Source organism: Balaenoptera borealis (assembly GCF_965194805.1).
Source record: "Balaenoptera borealis genome assembly, contig: HAP1_SCAFFOLD_1118, whole genome shotgun sequence".
Taxonomy (NCBI): Eukaryota; Metazoa; Chordata; class Mammalia; order Artiodactyla; family Balaenopteridae; genus Balaenoptera; species Balaenoptera borealis.
Window position 1 is genome coordinate 117,576 of NW_028123095.1, and position 18,725 is coordinate 136,300.

The window sequence follows — 18,725 nt, forward strand, 5'->3', positions numbered from 1 at the left end:
CCCAGAGACAGCCAGCGCTGGGGACCGTGGGCCACGCCCTCCCCACAGGCCCCGGGCCAGGTCTCTGTGGGTGGGAGGGCTCTCAGGCCACTGGCGGGCACAGCCAAACCCCCTCCCTCCTCCTCCTGGCCTGGATTTCTAGACACTTTGGTGCTGTCCTAACATGTGGTCTTTATGAACACAGGTCCTTTTGGAACCAGAAACGGCGTGAACCATGATGAGCTCTAAGGCCAAGGGCAGGAAGAAATGTGACCAGGCTCTCCAGGAGCCACCCAGGGGCCTCCCCGGGCTCAACAATACAAACTTGGCTGCCGTGCAGACAGCAGCTCATCCCCACGGCGCCCGAACACCCAGCCCCTGGACGGCGAGAGACCTGTTGCTGCAGGTGCCCCGTGGTTGGCTGGTGAGGCCTGGCCCCAGGCGTACGCCACCTTCTCTGGGGCCACCTCTCTGGGTCTGCGGTGGGGTTCTCCTGGGAGCCCCCAGTCACCACAGGACCAACGTGGCCTGTCTGCAGCCCAAGAAGGTGGGGACACAGGTCTGTCCCCCGTGGACATCACCCGCGAGGCCGAGCAAGCACCAGTGGTGTCTGCGGGGAAGATGAAGGGCTCATGCACAGCCCCCATCTACTGAAGATGCTAAACGGGAGAAGCACAGACTGCAGCCACATGCGGTATGGACCAAACGCAAGTGTCCTTGCAGGAACCGATGTCTGAATGTCGAGGCTGTTCCCGGGCCACAGTGAGAAGGCCCAGGCCCCACGCAAGGCACAGAGAGGGGATGGGGGGAACATCTGCGAATCTGAGCTCATCGGGCATCACCCCAGAAGGAGAGGGAGAGAGCCAGAAGGAGATACGGAGGGAGAGGGAGAGAGAGGGAGGTACAGACGTCTCTCCTTTCCCTGGGGGTTCTCTAGTGCAGCCAAGCCTGAAAACCACTGCATTTCGGGAGATGGGTCCTCGTGGAAAAGTTAAATAGTAGCTCATGGCATTATCGACACATATTAAAATGGCCCCAAATCTTGGGGAGTCAGGGAGGGGAGCTGGCGGCTGCCTCGTAAAGGAGGAGAGATTGGGCGTCAGAGGAGGTGCCTGCCTCCACCACCTCCGCCGCCGCTGCCCCTCCCCCAGGGCCCCGCAGACTTCATCTCCCAGCTGTGGTCCTGGGCTGGAAGGCAGCGGGGAGGTCAGGCCGTCCCAAGCATCAACGTTGACTTCAGGGCTGATCTGAAAGGCGCCTGGTGTTTGTTGAAGCAGAAAAAAGAGAAAGCAGTGGGCAGAGGATGGGAGGGGGAGGGAGCCCCCATCAGCCCTTCTCCCTGTCTCCCTCTCTGTCTCCCTCCCTCCCTCCCTCCCTCTACCTCCCTGCCTCTCACTCTCCCTCCATCTCTCCCTCTGCCTCTCTCCCTCCCTCTCTCCCTGTCCCTCTTGCCCTGTCCTGTCCCTCTCTCCCTCCCTCCATCCCTGTCTCTCTTTCCCTGTCCCTCTCTCCCTCTCCCTCTATCCGTCCCCCCTCCCTTTCCCCGTTTCCATCTCCCTCTCTGCCTCCCTCTTTCCCTGTCCCTGTTTCCCTGCTCTGCTCTCCCTCTCCCTCTTTCCCTCTCCCTCTCTCCCTGTCCCCCTTTCCCTGTCCCTGTTTCCCTGTTCCGCTCTTCCTATACCTCTTTCCCTCTCCCTCTCTCCCTCTCGTGCTCCCTCTCCCTCTCCCTCTCCCTCCACCTCCTTCCCTCTCCAGAGAGGGAACGAGGTGGAGGGAGAGGGACAGGGAGCAGGAGAGGGAGGGGGGAGAGGGAGAGAGGGATAGAGGGAGGGAGAGGGACAGGGAGCAGGAGAGGGAGGGGGAAGAGGGAGAGAGTGATAGAGGGAGGGAGGGAAAGACAAAGACATCTCTCCCTCCCTCCCTCCCTCCCTCTCTCCCTCCCTCTCTCCCTCTTCCTCGCTCCCTCTCCTCCCTCTCCCTCCGTCTCTCCATCTCCCTCACTCCCTCCCAGAGACAGAGAGACGAAGAGGCAGAGACAAGGGAGAGGGAGAGAGGGAGAGGGAGAGAGAGGGGGAGAGAGGGAGAGACGGAGAGAGGGAGAGAGAGAGAGGTCTCTTCCTCCCTTTCCCTCTCTCCTCCTTCTCTCCCTCTCTCCCACTCTCCCTCTTCCCTCTCCCTCCCTCCCCCCTCCCTCTCTCCCTCTCCCCCTCTCCCTCGTCTCTCCCTCTCCCTCCATCTCTCCCTCTCTGGGAGGGAGTGAGGGAGAGGGAGAGACAGAGGGAGGGAGAGGGTGAGACAGAGGGAGGGAGAGGGAGAGAGGAAGAGAAAGGGCGAGGGAGGGAGAGGGAAGGAGGACGAGACGTCTCTCCCTCTCCGTCTCCCTCCCCCTCCCTCTCTCCCTCTCCCTCCCTTCCTCTCCCTCTCCCTCTCCTAGAGGGAGGGAGGGAGAGGGAGAGACAGAGGGAGAGGAGAGGGGGAGTCGGAGAAGGAGGTAGGGAGAGGGAGAAGGCGAGAGGGTGCCTGCTTCCCTCTCTGTCTCCCTCCCTCCCTCCCTCCCTCTCCGTGTCCCTGTCTCCCCCCTCTCCCTCTCCCTCTGTCTCTCCCTCTCTGGGAGGGAGAGAGGGAGAGGGAGAAGGAGGGAAAGTGATGGAGGGAGGGAGAGGGAGAGAGGGTGAGGGAGAGAGGGAGAGAAGGAGGAGAGAGGGAGAGGGAGGGAGGAAGAGAGCTCTCCCTCTCTCCCCCCTCTCTCTCCCCCTCCCTCTCTCCCTCTCCCCCTCTCCCTTGTCTTTGCCTCTCCCTCCGTCTCTCCCTCTCTGAGAGGGAGTGAGGGAGACGGAGAGACGGAGGGAGAGGGAAAGGGAGGAGAGGGAGGGAGGGAGGGAGAGACGTTTCCTCCCTCCCTTTCCTCCCTCTTCTCCCTCTCCCTCTCCCTCTCCGTCTAACTCTCCCGCTCCCTCCATCTCTCCATCTCCCTCACTCCCTCCCAGAGGGAGAGGGGAGGGAGAGAAGGAGAGGGAAAGAGGAGAGGGAAGAGGGAGAGGAAAGAGGCAGAGGAAAGAAGCAGAGGGAAGAGGCAGAGAGGGAAGAGGGAGAGAGGGAGAGGGAGAGAGAGGGGGAGAGAGGGAGAGACGGAGAGAGGGAGAAAGAGAGAGGTCTCTTCCTCCCTTTCCCTCCTCCTTCTCTCCCTCTCTCCCACTCTCCCTCTTCCCTCTCCCTCTCTCCCCCCTCCCTCTCTCCCTCTCCCCCTCTCCCTCGTCTCTCCCTCTCCCTCCATCTCTCCCTCTCTGGGAGGGAGTCAGGGAGAGGGAGAGACAGAGGGAGGGAGAGGGTGAGACAGAGGGAGGGAGAGGGAGAGAGGAAGGGAAAGGGCGAGGGAGGGAGAGGGAAGGAGGGCGAGACGTCTCTCCCTCTCCGTCTCCCTTCCCCTCCCTCTCTCCCTCTCCCTCCCTTCCTCTCCCTCTCCCTCTCCTAGAGGGAGGGAGGGAGAGGGAGAGACAGAGGGAGAGGAGAGGGGGAGTCGGAGAAGGAGGTAGGGAGAGGGAGAAGGCGAGAGGGTGCCTGCTTCCCTCTCTGTCTCCCTCCCTCCCTCCCTCCCTCTCCGTGTCCCTGTCTCCCCCCTCTCCCTCTCCCTCTGTCTCTCCCTCTCTGGGAGGGAGAGAGGGAGAGGGAGAAGGAGGGAAAGTGATGGAGGGAGGGAGAGGGAGAGAGGGTGAGGGAGAGAGGGAGAGAAGGAGGAGAGAGGGAGAGGGAGGGAGGAAGAGAGCTCTCCCTCTCTCCCCCCTCTCTCTCCCCCTCCCTCTCTCCCTCTCCCCCTCTCCCTTGTCTTTGCCTCTCCCTCCGTCTCTCCCTCTCTGAGAGGGAGTGAGGGAGACGGAGAGACGGAGGGAGAGGGAAAGAGAGGAGAGGGAGGGAGGCAGAGGGAGGGAGGGAGGGAGAGACGTCTCCTCCCTCCCTCTCCTCCCTCTTCTCCCTCTCCCTCTCCCTCTCCCTCCAACTCTCCCGCTCCCTCCATCTCTCCATCTCCCTCACTCCCTCCCAGAGGGAGAGACGGAGGGAGAGGCAGAGACAGGGGAGAGGGAGAGAGGAAGAGGGAGAGAGAGGGGGGAGAGAGGGAGAGGGAGAGAGGGGGAGGGAGAGAAGGAGAGGGAAAGAGGAGAGGGAAGAGGGAGAGGAAAGAGGCAGAGGAAAGAGGCAGAGGGAAGAGGGAGAGGAAGAGGGAAGAGGGAGAGAGGAGAGAGGGAGATAGGGAGAGGAAAGAGAGAGGGAGAGGGAGGGAGAGGGAGAGAGGGAGGGAGAGAGGAAGAGACAGAGGGAGAGCGAGAGAGGGAGTGGGAAAGAGGTAGAGGGAGAGCGGAACAGGGAAAGAGGTACAGGGAGAGAGGGAGGCAGCGAGGGAGGAGAGGAAGCAGGGAGAAAAGAGAGAAAGAACACACCGTCTACATTTCTGTCAAATGACACCGGGGATCCTTACACAACCAGGAGAAAGTAACACAGGGAGGCTCTTTCTCAGCTGGAACTGGAACTGCAGACGGGGCCAAACACCACCAGGCTGGCCACACGTGTCCAGCCGCCGCTCCAGCCCCGTCAGCCGTGAGTCCAGTCACCAGGGCTCTGAGTGTCTGCTCCAGGGAGCTGGGGTTCACCCTCTCACCCGGGAGGCCGGGCCAAGAGAGCAGGGCCCCGGGCTGGACACATAGGGGAAAACGCATCCCCACAGGACAGCTTGTGCGAGCAGATTCAGCTACCAGATTCTAGAGGCCCGGGACCACCCTGTGGCCCGTGAAACCCAGGAGCCACGAGGGTCTTGCAACGTGATTCCTGTCCGTTGGACTGTAAAGTTTATGTAGGGAATCTTGGAAACAGTGGTAACAAGGCTGAATTGGAACGAGCTTTAGGCTATTATGGACCACTCTGAAGTGTGTGGGGTGCTAAAAACCCTCCCGGCTTCGCTCTCGTTGAATGTGAAGATCCCCGAGATGCAGCCGATGCTGTCCGAGAACTAGATGGGAGAACACTATGTGGCTGCCGAGTAAGAGTGGACCTGTCGAATGGGGAAAAGAGAAGTCGAAATCGTGACCGCCTCCTTCTTGGGGTCGTCGCCCTCGAGATGATTATGGGAGGAGGAGTCCTCCACCTCCCGCACATCTCCAAGATGGAGAGCCTTCTCCGTCAGCCAGAGCAGGTCCCTTTCTAGATATAGGAGAAGAGAGAGATCCCTGTCCCAAGAGAGAAATCACAAGCCGTCCTGATCTTTCTCTAGGTCTCCTAGCCGATCTAGGTCAGATGAAAGGAAATAGAAGACCACTTTGCAAGAGGAGTGGTGTACAGGCAATAACTTCATTTGGCAGGAGTATGTACAGAAAATTCAAGTTTTGTTTGAGACTTCCGAAGCTTGGTGCACTTTTTAAATGTTTTAGTTGTTCACATTTGTTTGTCTCTTGGGACAGTGACACATAAAGGTGTCATTCTCTATGGTTTGAAATGGGTCCTGGGAGGCATGTAATATGAAGAATTGTTACCTTACAATGTTCCCTTAAGCAAAATTGAACTTGCTTTGAATTTTTGGTCTTGCCTAGACTGATAATAAAACTCTAACTCCTGCCCACCTAAAGTGTGATGTTTACTATTATGGAAACAACACTGGCAAACATTGAAAAGACTTTCTGTAGCTGGGATATGGTATGCAGCTGTAGTTAAGCAAGCAGTCTTTAAAAGGTGCTGTGAACCCAAGCCAGCAGGTAAAAATGAAAGCCGCACCCTTACCCTAGATTAGAGGTTTAAAAATTCCACTAGTCTTCACACCGGACAAGAGATTGTCCAGGGAGTTTAAAATCTAAGAAGTTTCAAGGAAGTTAGTTTACCTTTGAGTTAGGTCATACGTCCCCTCTGTGATTGCTGTACATGAATACATAGCTCTTTGTAATATTTTTTGGAAATTTGAGATTATCAAGATACCAATGTCCTGCCAGATTAAGAGTATATTGTAGAGCTGAACTTTGAGTTACTGTGCAATTTTTTTTTTCATGCTGTCATTTGTAATATGTTTTGTGAGAATCCTTGGGATTAACGTTTTGGTTGCAAAAGAAAAAAAGAAAAGAAAAGAATCCGCCTGCCAATGCAGGGGACACAGGTTCAAGCCCTGGTCCGGGAAGATCCCAGGTGCCGCAGATCAACTAAGCCCGTGGGCCACAACTACTGAGCCTGCACTCTAGATCCTGGGAGCCAGAACTACTGAGCCCCCGTGCCACAACTACAGAAGCCCACACGCAACGAAGACCCAACGCAGCAAGAAAAAAAAGACGATACTGGCCAGGTGATCAAGGGTAAAATCGTTTGTCATAAGTCCCGTTGATGGTGTGTATCCTTGATGTGACCTGAGGAGAATGGCATTTTTATCTCTGTCTGGGTCTTCCGCCCCAAACCCCATAACTCCAGACCAACCATAAGAAAACATCAGAAAACAAACAGACTAACAAATTGAGGGACAAAACACCTGACCAGTCCTCCTCAAAACTTTCAAGGTATCAAAACCCAGCGACGTCTGAGAAATGTCACAGCCCAGAGGAGACTGGGACAGAAAAAGGATGTTAGGGGAACACTAGGGAAATTCTAATAAAGTGTGGACTTTAGTTAATAACAATGTATCCATCTTGGTTCCTTAGTTGGATAAACATGTCACACTAAGGTACTAATGAGTTGGAAATAGGGGTACTGGGTCAGGGTCCACGGCACTCTGTACACTCTGTACAGATCTTTGCAACTTTTTTGTAACTCTAAGCTCTTGTAAAATTAAGCGAGTACTGAACAGAGCTAAGAATGTTATTTCCCTGATTTGAACATGCCTGAGTTTCTTTTCATGGTCACATTTTTGCTATTTGGATGTGTCTTGGAATCAGTAGCAAAGGAGAGTTGCCAGCCCCTGGGAAGATGTGGGTGGTTCGCAGGTGGCTTGCTCTGGAGCTGAAGACCACGGTGGGGTGGGAAGTCTGCAGCCTCGGGCTGCACTTAGAAACATGGGAGGGGATGGGCCAGCTCAGTTAGGGATGGAACCTATAAATAAAACTTTTTTCTTTTCCGTTATGGCTTATCACAGGATACTGAATATAGTTCCCTGTGCTAGACAGTAGGACGTTGTAGTTTATCCATCCTATATTTAATAGTTTGCATCTGCTAACCCCAAACTCCCAATCCAACCCTCCCTCACTGTTTCTCCCCCTTGGCAACCACAAGTCTGTTCTCTATGTCTGTGAGTCTGTTTTTGTTTTGTAGACGCGTTCATTTGTGTCGTATTTTAGATTTCACATATAAGTGAGATCATATGATATTTGTCTTTCTCTTCTGACTTACTTCACTTAGTATGATAATCTCTAGGTCCATCCACGTTGCTGCAAATAGCATTATTTCATTCTTTTTATGGCTGAATAATATTCCATTGTATATATGTACCACATCTTCTTTATCCATTCATCCATCAGTGGACATTTAGGTAGCTTCCATGTCTTGGCTACTGTAAATAGTGCTGCAATGAACGTTGGGGTGCATGTATCTTTCTTTCTTTCTTCTTTCCTTCTTCCTTTCTTCCTTTCTTTCTTTCTCTCTCTCTCTTTCTCTTTCTTTCTTTCTTTCTTTCTCTCTCTTTCTTTCTTTCTTTCTTTCTTTTTTCTTTCTTCTTTTATTGTCACACGGCATGTGAGATCTTAGTTCCCTGACCAGAGATGGAACCCACGCCCCCTGCACTGGAAGCATGGATTCTTAACCACTGGACCACCAGGGAAATGCCAGGGGTGTATGTATAGTTTTGAATTAGAGTTTTCTCCGGATCTATGCCCGGGAGTGGAATTGTGGGACCCTATGGCAGCTGTATCTGTTCCTGCACGCCTCACATCAACCACCTGCACTCCAATCCTTGCTCTCAACGTCATCTTCGGGGAACCCAACCTGCGACAGGGACCTTGACAAGAAGAAATGGCTCAGGGAAAAGCTACCTGCACGGGGAGGAGATAGAGACCATCGCCCCTGGGGTGCGGAGGGGAGAGTGGGTGCAGAGGTTTGTCATTTCACCCCCGATACTCATCTCAGCCCTCGTGGCTGCCCCACTCTAGGTCACCTCGGGATACAGAGGTGAGCCGGTTAGAGTCCCTGCCTGTGCAGGAATCGGGGCACCAGCGGGTCTGAATAATACTAGTGCAGGGTCTCCCCCGTGGCACTGGGGTTATTCGGGGCGGGTCATCCTCTGCTGAGGGCCCCTCCTGGGCACTGTGTGGGGTTTAGCAGCATCCCTGGCCTCACCCATTTGATTCCAGGGGCCCTCCCTCCCAGTTGTGACAACCACAGATTTTCCCCACACATCACGGAAGAACTGGGTGAGGCGGGGGCAGGATGGCTCTGGGCGAGGACAGCTGTGTTGAAGCAACCAGCCTGGCCCAGGGCAAGGTCTGCCCCAATCCCGTCAGCGCCTGCATTTAGAACTGCCCCTTTCCTCTCCCACCTCCCCTGCCCTGCAGTGGTCTCCGAGACATCATCCCCATGTAATAAATCACACCTTCTCAGTTTACTGTTTGCTGCCCTCGCTAGAACGTGAGCTCTTTGAGGACAGGGATGCTGTTATGTCCCCAGCACCTAGAAGAGTGTCTGCTGTGTAGTAGATGCTTCATAAATACTTGCTGAATAAAGGAGTTGAATAAAGGGATGAGTGGATGAATGAATGAAGGTTACAATGGAAGGAGGGGGGAGATTCCCTTTCTGGCTCTCGGGGGTTGGGAGATCAAGTGAAAGATCTGTCCTAAATAGGCTGACCAGCCTTCTGGGGTTCCCCGGGACTGAGAGTTTCCCCAGAGTTCCAGCGCTCAAACCTGAGCGGTCCTGGGCAAACTGGGGGCGGGTGTTGGTCACCCTATCTAAACACAGTAACAATTCCAGCTGCAATAGCAATGGCCAATGACCTCTACGGTCTTATTGACCATGCACAGTTCTCTACCTGGCGGGGAAGGGTGGGCCGGGATTGGAATTCTGGTGATCCAGGGCGGGTGAGGGCACACCCCGGGCTTGTGGAGGGGAGTCCAGGAAGGTTCTGGAGGAAGTGACAGTGACACAGGAGGGAGGGAGGAGTCTAAGGAAGAACATCCCACATGACAACCTGTGCCAATGGCCCTGGGCCCAAGGTCACACCTGACCAGGGCTTGCTTTTTTTTTTTTCTAATTTACTTTTCCCCACATGGATATGCAATTGTCCTAATGCCATTTATTGAAAACTCCTTAATTTCCCCACTTTCTATCATATCAAGTTCTCATATATCTGTTTCTGGACCTTTTTTCTATACCATAGAGCTATACGTCCCATCCTTGCACCACTAGGGCTGTTTCATCACTATAACTTTATTTATTCATTTTGTTTTGGCCGTGCTGTGTGGCATGTGGGATCTTATGTCCCTGACCAGGGATCGAACCCGCGTCCCCTGCAGTGGAAGCTCAGAGTCTTAATCACTGGACCTCCAGGGAAGTCCCCAGGGCTTGCTTTGACATCCATGGAATGGTGGCAGGTGGGCACGGGGAGCAGCTGTCTGTGAGCCATCCTGGGTAGAAATGCAGGGTGGAGGGGAGGACAGATGGAGCTGGAGGGGAAGAAGCGGAGGAGGGAGGGAGGAAGGGAGGGAGGCCGGGCGAGAGACAGACAGAGAGTTTCCGGAGACAATAGCTCTGGCCGTGTCCTAGGGCATGAAAGCTGAAAATAGCTCCTAGTGCCGGGAGCCTTGGAGCCGGAGGCTGGGAGCCAGGGTGACTGGCTCTCCTCCCTGGTGTGCGTGTGTTGCGGGGGGGGTGGGTGGCTCTGGGCTTCTCAGGCTGGGAATGGGGTGCACAGAGCAGGAACGGAGCAGGGACCCTTCTCTCTGGAACCTCGTGGGCCATCCTCAGCTCACAAAGCTGAGCCACTCCTTGCCCTACGAGTGGGGGGCTTATCCTCCCTGTCCCCTGGATCATACCCCCTCACACACAACTTCCCCGTGTGTGTTCCCAGCAACCAAGAGAATCTGTTTTTAAAAGATTTGGGGGAGGGGGGTAACCATACAAACAAGAGCAGAATGGATACTTTTTCAGGATATGAATGGCTCTGTGTAAGCCCACCCCCAGGGTAACCACAGTCCTGACCTCTAACACTCTTGACGAGTCAGCCTTGGTCTGGGCTTGCGGACCCACGGAAGCTTCCTCATTCCCTCCTTCAGATCCCGACTCTCCCTCGGCGTCTTTGTGAGAAGCACCCGGGGAAGTGGGACTGCTAGGCTGTACTGCTGCTAGAACTCCACCTGGGCTCCACCAGGCTCCAGCCCCCCACCCTGTCCACCTAACTGACCCTGAGGCACCTCAACTGGTAGGAGCAGCATCACCTTCCCTCCTGGGACTCGTGATACTTAAGGGAGACACCGAAAGACAAGCCTTTGGCTCCCTGGCTGGCAAAGAGCAGGTACTCAATTGTCATAAGTGTCCGTATCACTGAGGGTTCTCCAGACAAACAGAATCCATATGGGGTGTGTGTGTATATACACACACACGTACATATGTACAAGCATACAAAAATATACAGCTGTGTACATATGCAGTATGCGTACACACATATACACATATAGTATATACAATACACACATACATATATACACACATATAAAATGCAGTTTGTATATATACAGTATGTATACACACATATACACACAATATAGACAATACACACATACATATACACTATACATACACACATATAAAATGCATAGTTGGTATGTATACAGTATGTACACATACGTATAACATATGCAATATACACACCTAGGTACATATATAGCATACGTATATACACACATACAAAGATATTTAGGTGTGCATATAGACAGTATACATACATACACATATAATATATGCAATACATACACGTACATACATATAGACACACATATACACCTACATATAAAAGCATATAGCATAAAAATATATATGTACTGTATATAGAAATTCATCGTATATATACATACATATATCATATATATAAGATATATACACATACATATATACAATGTGTACACACACACCTATATGTAAATATGCGCATGTACATACACATATAAATTCATACGCAAGTGTGTATATAATAGTATATTCATATATACATATAATACCTAGAAACATATTGGGGGGGAGGTGTCACGGTACGTCAAGGGCGGGAGTCGAACCCGCCACCCCAGGCCCCGAGGGGTCTCCCCGGGTCTCCACTTCGGGCCGGTGGGTGTGGCCGGGGGGGGCAGCTGAAGACGTGCGTGCGTGCTTGCGTGCGTACGTGCGTGCGTGCGTACGTGCGTACGTGCGTGCGTGGGGGCGGGTCCACGGGGCGGGAGGCGCTCGCTGCGAGTGAGTGGTTCAGCCGAGCCCCGGCTCATTGTGCTTGCCTCACGCCGGCCCCAGTTGGCAGCAGCGCTGGAGGCCCCGGGCCTGTGACCACAAAGAGGGAGCCGGGGGCCGGACGGGAGCAGGCCGGCGGCGGCGGCGGCGGCGGCGGCGCCGGCTGAGGCCCAGGCCAGGCTCCCTCCCCTCAGCCTCCCGCCCGCCCGCCTGTCCCGCCCCCGCCGGCGGCGCCCCGCCCCTCCCCCAACCGCCAGACTAGCCTGGTGCGGGGGCCGCGCGCGAAAACGTGGGGGAGAAGCTGAGGCTGGAGTTGCCCGTGGTGGCCGAGCCCGCCGTCTACCCATGGCTGCTGCTGGTCTACGTGAGTGCCGCCCGTCCCCTCTTCCCGGACCTCCACCTCTCTTCCCCCACGGCGCGCGCTGAGCCCACCGAGTAACGGAGCGACTCAAGTCGCCAGACCCTCTTTGGAGCCCCCCTTCCCGCCCTGCCTGGTTCTCCGCGGCTGTTTGCAGCCCCCGCGCGCAGGGTGGGCAGAGGGGAGCCGGGGCCGGCCGGGGGCACAGACTCGGCAGCGGGGACCCCGCGCTTCCGAGGGGCGCCCGAGCCGGTCTGCCGTTGGCCCTGTAGGGCTGGGGACCCAGGTCCGCCCCCTCCCCCCGGCCTGGACTGCCGGCGGGCTTGCCCTTCCATACTTTATGATCTGACACGTCGGGTTTCTTTTTCCTGGCCAGCTTTACCATTACCTGACCAGCTTTCCCAGCATCCCCTGATAATGTGTTAGATATTCAAGTTTTAGGGCCCGGTCCCAGCCCTATGGAATCAGCAACTCTGGTGGGGCTCAGTGATCTCTGTTACAACAGGCCCTCCAGATGATTTTTATTCACCTTAAAGTTTGAAAATATCTGCATTGTCAGCTGGCCGAAGCGTCCACCAGCAGGTGAAGGGGAGTGGCGCCTGGAAAAGATAGGGACTAGCCAAGGTAAGTACAGTAGCATTTGCCATGGTAGTAATGGAGAATGCCTTTTCTCCACTGGTTGGCACAGACTAGTATCTGGGAGCAGTGGCAGGGTTATTTAGGATGCTTTACATTGCAGTGTAGAGTGACCGCTGTCCTGGTTTGCCAGGGACTTCCCCTGTGTGAGCACTTAAAATCTCATCCTGGCAAACCCCTTAGCCTTGGGTTTGATAAACTTAGGGAATAACATGAAATTTAGGGGAAACATGATCTAGGTTTTGGGCAAGTCACAAGTGCTAATTAAAGCTAAGCAAGTATGGACAACATCTAGCCTTCTTTACCCCTTTGCGGGGAGGTAAATCTTGATTGGGTGAGAGGACTTATTGTTAAGAGATCTTTGTAGAAACATCCCCTTCTGCTTAGTCCGCTGGTTCTCCGTTCTGGCTAGACATTGGCATCGTCTGAGGAGAGTTAAAATGATTGTATTGGTCTAGCATGACCAACCGTCGGTGTGAGGGTTTTTAAAAAGTGCTTCAGAGGATTCTAATGTGCAGCCAAATTTAGGTGCCACTGCTTAAGCTTTTGAACCGCTGCTACGTATTTTCACCTCATCTTGCTGTGAGAATATCCAACTGTAGTTGAGGTTTGTTGTTTTTCTTTTTCTTTTTTTAACTGTCTTATTATAAGATTTACTGTCTTAAATAAGATTGAATGGACAGAAAATCCTGCTAGTCCATCTGGTATAGCTGGATACCCAGAGTAATATCGTTAAGATATGTACCATTTAAGTATTGTGACTGGCCTTTTAAAAATTAACATATGCATTAAATTAGTATTGATAGTATAGATCTCTTTCGAAGTTGTCATGTTGGGGAGCTATACCTCTAATCTGCTGCCATTGCTAAATATCTGGACACCTCTTACTAGGAATTGCTTTTAAAAATCTTTAGGGATTAAAACCAAGATTGCTGTATTATTTGTACTGGGACCACAAAAACCTCACAGAGTTCCCCCGCTGTACCTTCTACCCCCATCTCTAACCCTTGGCAACTTCTAATCTGTTCTCCATCTCCACAGTTTTGTTATTTTAAGAATAATATGTAAACATAATCATGAATTACTTAATCTTCGGAGATTGGCTTTTAAAAACTTTTCCCTCGGCATCATTCCCTTGAAGTTCATTTCAATTTTTGCATATATTAATAATTTGTTCCTTGTTGTTGCTCGGTAGTATTCTATCATAAGATTTTATCACAATCTGTTTCAACATTCACCCATTGAAAGACATTTGGGGAGTTGCCAGTTTGTGGCTATTAGAAATAAAACTGCTATGAACATTTATGTGTAAGTTTCTGTGGGAACTTCATTAAGTTTTTGTTTCTTTTGGATAAATGCTCAAGAGTACAATTACTGCATTGTAGGGTGAATCTACTTTTAGGATTAAAAGAGACTGTCAAGCTGTTTCTCAGAGTGGCTAAACCATTTTATTTTCCCACCAGTGATGTGATATAATTTTTCTACGTACTCGCTAGCATTTGATGTTGTCACTATACTTTAATTTTAGTTATTCTCTGATATCTCATTATGGTCTTAATTTGCATTTCCCTGATGGCTAACGATGTTGAACATCTTTTCATGTGCTTCTTTGCCATGTGTATATTCTCTTCCATGAAATGTCTGTTCCTGTCTTCTGCCTATTCTCTAGTTGGATTTTTTTAAGTTGTTTGGAGAGTTCTTTGTATATTATAGATACAAGTCATTTGTCTCCTATGGGATTTTCAAATATGTTTTCCCACTGTGTAATTTGAGTTTTCATCCACTTAAAAGGATCTTCTATGAAGCATTTTTAACTCATTTTGATGAGATCCAATTGATCAGTTTTTGCTTTTATTGATCATACTTTCGGTGTCAAGTCTAAGAATTATTCACCTAGTTCTAGATGCCAAAGATTTTCTCCTATTTTTTTTTTCTAAAAATGTCCTGCTTTTACATTTAAGATTATGATCCACTTTGATTTAATTTTTGTGTAAGATGTGTAAGGTTTAGGTTAAGGTTCATTGTTTGTTTGTTTGTTTTTGTCGAGGGATGTCCAACTGTTTCAGTACCATTTTTTGAAAAGTCTATTCTTCCTTGATAGCTTTTGCACTGCTGTCAAAACCAAGTTAAATGTATTTGTGTCAGTCTATTGCTGGGTTCTCTGTTCCATTCCATTGATCTATGTATCTACCCTCCATCATTACTGCGAAATCTTGAAATTGGGTAGATTAATTCCTCCCATTTTAATCTTCCTTTACAAATTGTTTTAGCTATTCTTCAGCCTCTTCCTACCATATAAATCTTAGAATAAGCTTGTCTATATCCACAAAAATCTTGAGGGCATTTTAAGAGTAATTGTGTTAAGCCTCTTAACTTGGGGAGAATTGACAGCTTTATTATGTTGTGTTTTCTAATCCATGAACAAGGTATGTCTCCCTATTTGTTTGGGACTTTTAAAATTTTCTTCATCAGCATTTTGTAAATTTTCAGTATAGAGGTCCTATAAATGTCTTATTGGGCTTCTATTTAAGTATTTATTTAGGTCAGTTGTAAATGGCATCACATATTTTTATTTAAGCTTCTACACATTTGTTATTAATATATAATTTGATAAAATTGTGTGGATCTTGTACTCTAAAACATTTACAAACTAATATTATTTCTCAAGCTTTTTGTGGATTCCTTGGTATTTTCTCCATTTAGATTATCATCTCATCTTCAGATACAGACAGTTTTAGTTTTCCTTATTCAATATAATAGGATATATTACTATTCAACATTCAGGAGGATATATTCCTTCCTATTCAACATAGTAGGAATAGTTCTTTCATCTTTTAAATAAACTTTTTAAAAATTTAACTTTTAAATGTATCTGTTTATTTATTTTTGCTTTATTTTCTTACTAGAACCTCCAGTAATATATTTAATAAAAGTGGTGAGAGCAGATATCGGTGCCTTGTTTCTGATCTTACAGAGAAAGCGTTCAGTCTTTCACAGTTAAATATAATGTCGGTATAGGTTGTTTGTAGATCATCTTTATGAGTTTCAGTATGTTCCTTTTCTACTCCTAGTTTGCTTGGAGTTTCTTTTCTTCTCTTTTTAAAATCATGAATGGGATTGGATTTTGTCAAATGCTTTCTCTGCATTAATGATTAGGATCACATGACTTTTCCCCCTTAATCTATTGGATATGGTAGATTACATTGTTTGATTTTCAAATATTTAACCAACTTTGCATAACTGGAATAAATACCACTTGGTCATGGTATATTATTCTTTTTATATATTTCTGGAGTTAATTTGCTCATATTTGGCTGAGGATTTTTACAGCCAATTTCATAAAAAATACTGGCCTGTAGTTTTCTTCTTTCTATACTATCCCAGTCTGGTTTTGGTATCAAGGTAATACTGGCTTCATAAAATTAATTAGGAACTGTTCCCTCTACTTCTGTTTCTTATCAAGTCATGTAAAATTGGTGTTAATTCTTTAAGTCTTGGGTAAAAGTGAAACATCTAAGCCTGAATATTTCTTTTGGGAGTTTTTAAATGAAAAATCAGTGTTTCTCATAGTTACAGGAAAATTGAGATTGTCTCTTTCATCTTGGCTGAGTTTTGGTAGTTTTGGGTGTAGACGCATTGGTCCATTTCATCCACATTTTTGAATTTATAGTGTAGACTTGTTCATAATAACTTGTCCCTTATTAACCTGCAGGATATGTCATGGTATCCCTGGTTGCATTTCTGATATCTGTGATTTGTGCCATCTCTCTTTTTATCTTGATCAGTCTTGCTACATCTTTCTTGATGAGATTGTTTATTTTGAAGAACCAGCCTTTTGTTTCATTGATTTCCTCCCCCCCCCCATTTTCCTGTTTTCAGTTTCATGGATTTTTGTTTCATCTTTATTATTTCCTTCTTTCTGCTTGTTTAGTGTTTTTTCCTCTTCCGTTTTTACTATTTTAATATAGAAAATTAGACTATTTCTTTGAAATATTTTCTTTCCCAATTTAGTGCTATAAACTTCCCTTTCAGCATTGCTTTCACTTCATTCCACAAACGTTGATCTGTTATATCTCCATTTTCTTTTATTCTATGCATTTAAAAATTTTTCCTTGACTTTTTACCCATGAGTTATTTGGAATTGTGATGTTTAGTTTTCATGTGATTGAAGATTTTCCTGTTGTCTTTCTGTTATTGATTTCTAGTCTGGTTCCATTATGGCTAGAGAACATACTCTCTATGATTTTAATTCTTTTAAATCTGCTAATGTTTTTTTTTATCACCCAGTGTATGGTATATGAGTGAATGTTCCATGGACACTTGAATATGTATTCTGCTTTTATTGAGTGTGTTCTTTAAATGTCAGTTATATCCTGTTGATTGATGATGTTTTCAGTTCTTCCATACCCTTGCTGATTTTTGTCTCTGGGAGTTCTATAAATTGCTGTGTTGAAGTCTCAAATAATAATTGTGGATTTGAAATTCTCTCCTTTTACCTTTTTCAGTGTTTGCTTCATGTGTTTTGAAGTTCTGTTGTTTGGTGCACACACATTTAGTATCACTAGGTCATCTAGGTGGATTATTCCTGTTATCTTTATGTAATGACCCTCTTTGCCCCTAATAATTTCCTTTGCTCTGAAATCTACTTTATCTGATATTAATATAGCCATTCCTGCTTTTTCTGATGAATGTTCACATGATATACCTTTTTCATCCTTTTACTTTGAACTACCTATATCATGATGTTTAAAGTAAGCTTCTTATAGACAGTATAGAGTTGGATCATGCTTGTGATTTTTTCATCTACTCTTCCAATCTCTGTCTTTGACTTGGTTATTTAGATCATTTACAGTTAATGTAATTATTGCTATGTTAAAGATTAGGTCTACCATTTTATTTTTTGTTTTGTCTTTTACCTTAGTTTCTCAATCCTGTGTTTCTCTTATTTTGCCTTCTTGTGGGTTACTTAAACATTTTTTGGTAAGTCCATTTTAATCTAATTTATTTATAATCATTTGTGTATACTGTTTGTATAGTTTTCTTAGTGGTTGCTTTTGGCCTTACACTATACATATGTAACTTATCATAGCCTACTGGAATCTGTCTTTTATTACTTCAAGTGAAGTTTCAAAATTTTACTTCCATTTAGGTCTCTTAATAGTCCCCAGTTTTAAAGTATGATTTTCTGTAGTATTTCCTTTATATACATTGAGAACCACATCAGACGGTGTCATAATTTTTGTTTGACCATCATAGGGAATTTAAGAAACTCATGAGACTAATGATAGTCTCTTATATTTATCCCACTTGTTTTCACCCATTCCATTGTTCGCCTTTTCTTTCTGAAGTTGCCAGTCTTCTGTTATTGTTTTTTATGTTTTCATAACAGTAGGTGATATCTGGGCTTTCCAGTGCCATTGGATATGAGTTTCAGGAAACACTGAGCCTGGCTCACTTAATGCTACTGAGTTGGAGGGTTTGTATACGTTGGGCCTGTTGGCACAGCAGATGCTAGCAGATTAGACTAATGCTGATGGGACTAGTGCCACAGGAGGATGCATTCCCATTCAGGCTATGCTGCTGCTACAGTAGATCAAATCCCCCTCTACCCCAAGTGTGGGGCAGTGACCTGCTGCTGTCACTGCTTCTTTATTAGGCTGCTTTCGCCTCAGGTGTGTGGTGGGATCCCTTGGAAGCTGCTGCTGCTGTGAATCACAGGGTTAAATTCATTTTAGAAATACTTAAATATAAATATATAGCCTGGCTCTTGTAGGACCTCTGTATTTGTTTTTTATTGCTTTCATACGAATTACCGCAAATTGAGTGACTCAAAACATCGTAAATTTATTACCTTACAAGTCTGACATTGGTCTCAGTTGAGTAAAGTAAAAGTGTTGGCAGGATCGACAGATGAATGGATAAAGCTGTGGCACATATATACAATGGACTATTACTCAGCCATAAAAAGAAATGAAATTGAGTTATTTGTAGTGAGGTGGATTGACCTAGAGACTGTCATACAGAGTGAAGTAAGTCAGAAAGAGAAAAACAAATACCGTATGCTAACACATATATATGGAATCTAAAAAAAAAGAAAAAAATGGTTATGAAGAACCTAGGGGCAGGACAGGAATAAAGACTCAGCCATAGAGAATGGACTTGAGGACACAGGGAGGGGGAAGGGTAATCTGGGATGAAGTCAGAGAGTGGCATGGACATATATACACTACCAAATGTAAACTAGATAGCTATTGGGAAGCAGCCACAAAGCACAGGGAGTGGAATCCTGCAGTGTTTGCTGATGGTCATTTGACTGGTGTGAGCTGAAACCTTTTTGACGTTGAATTTGCATGTGGCTAATAATTCCTTA

At 47.9% G+C, this 18,725-nt stretch overlaps 1 pseudogene across 1 annotated transcript; it reads left to right on the forward strand.

Annotated features, from left to right (window-relative positions):
* The first annotated feature begins 4,789 nt into the window (after positions 1-4,789).
* Positions 4,790-5,276, forward strand: LOC309621877 (serine/arginine-rich splicing factor 3 pseudogene; annotated as a pseudogene). Its single transcript has one exon. The product of its transcript is annotated as a serine/arginine-rich splicing factor 3 pseudogene (transcript).
* Positions 5,277-18,725: the final 13,449 nt, after the last annotated feature.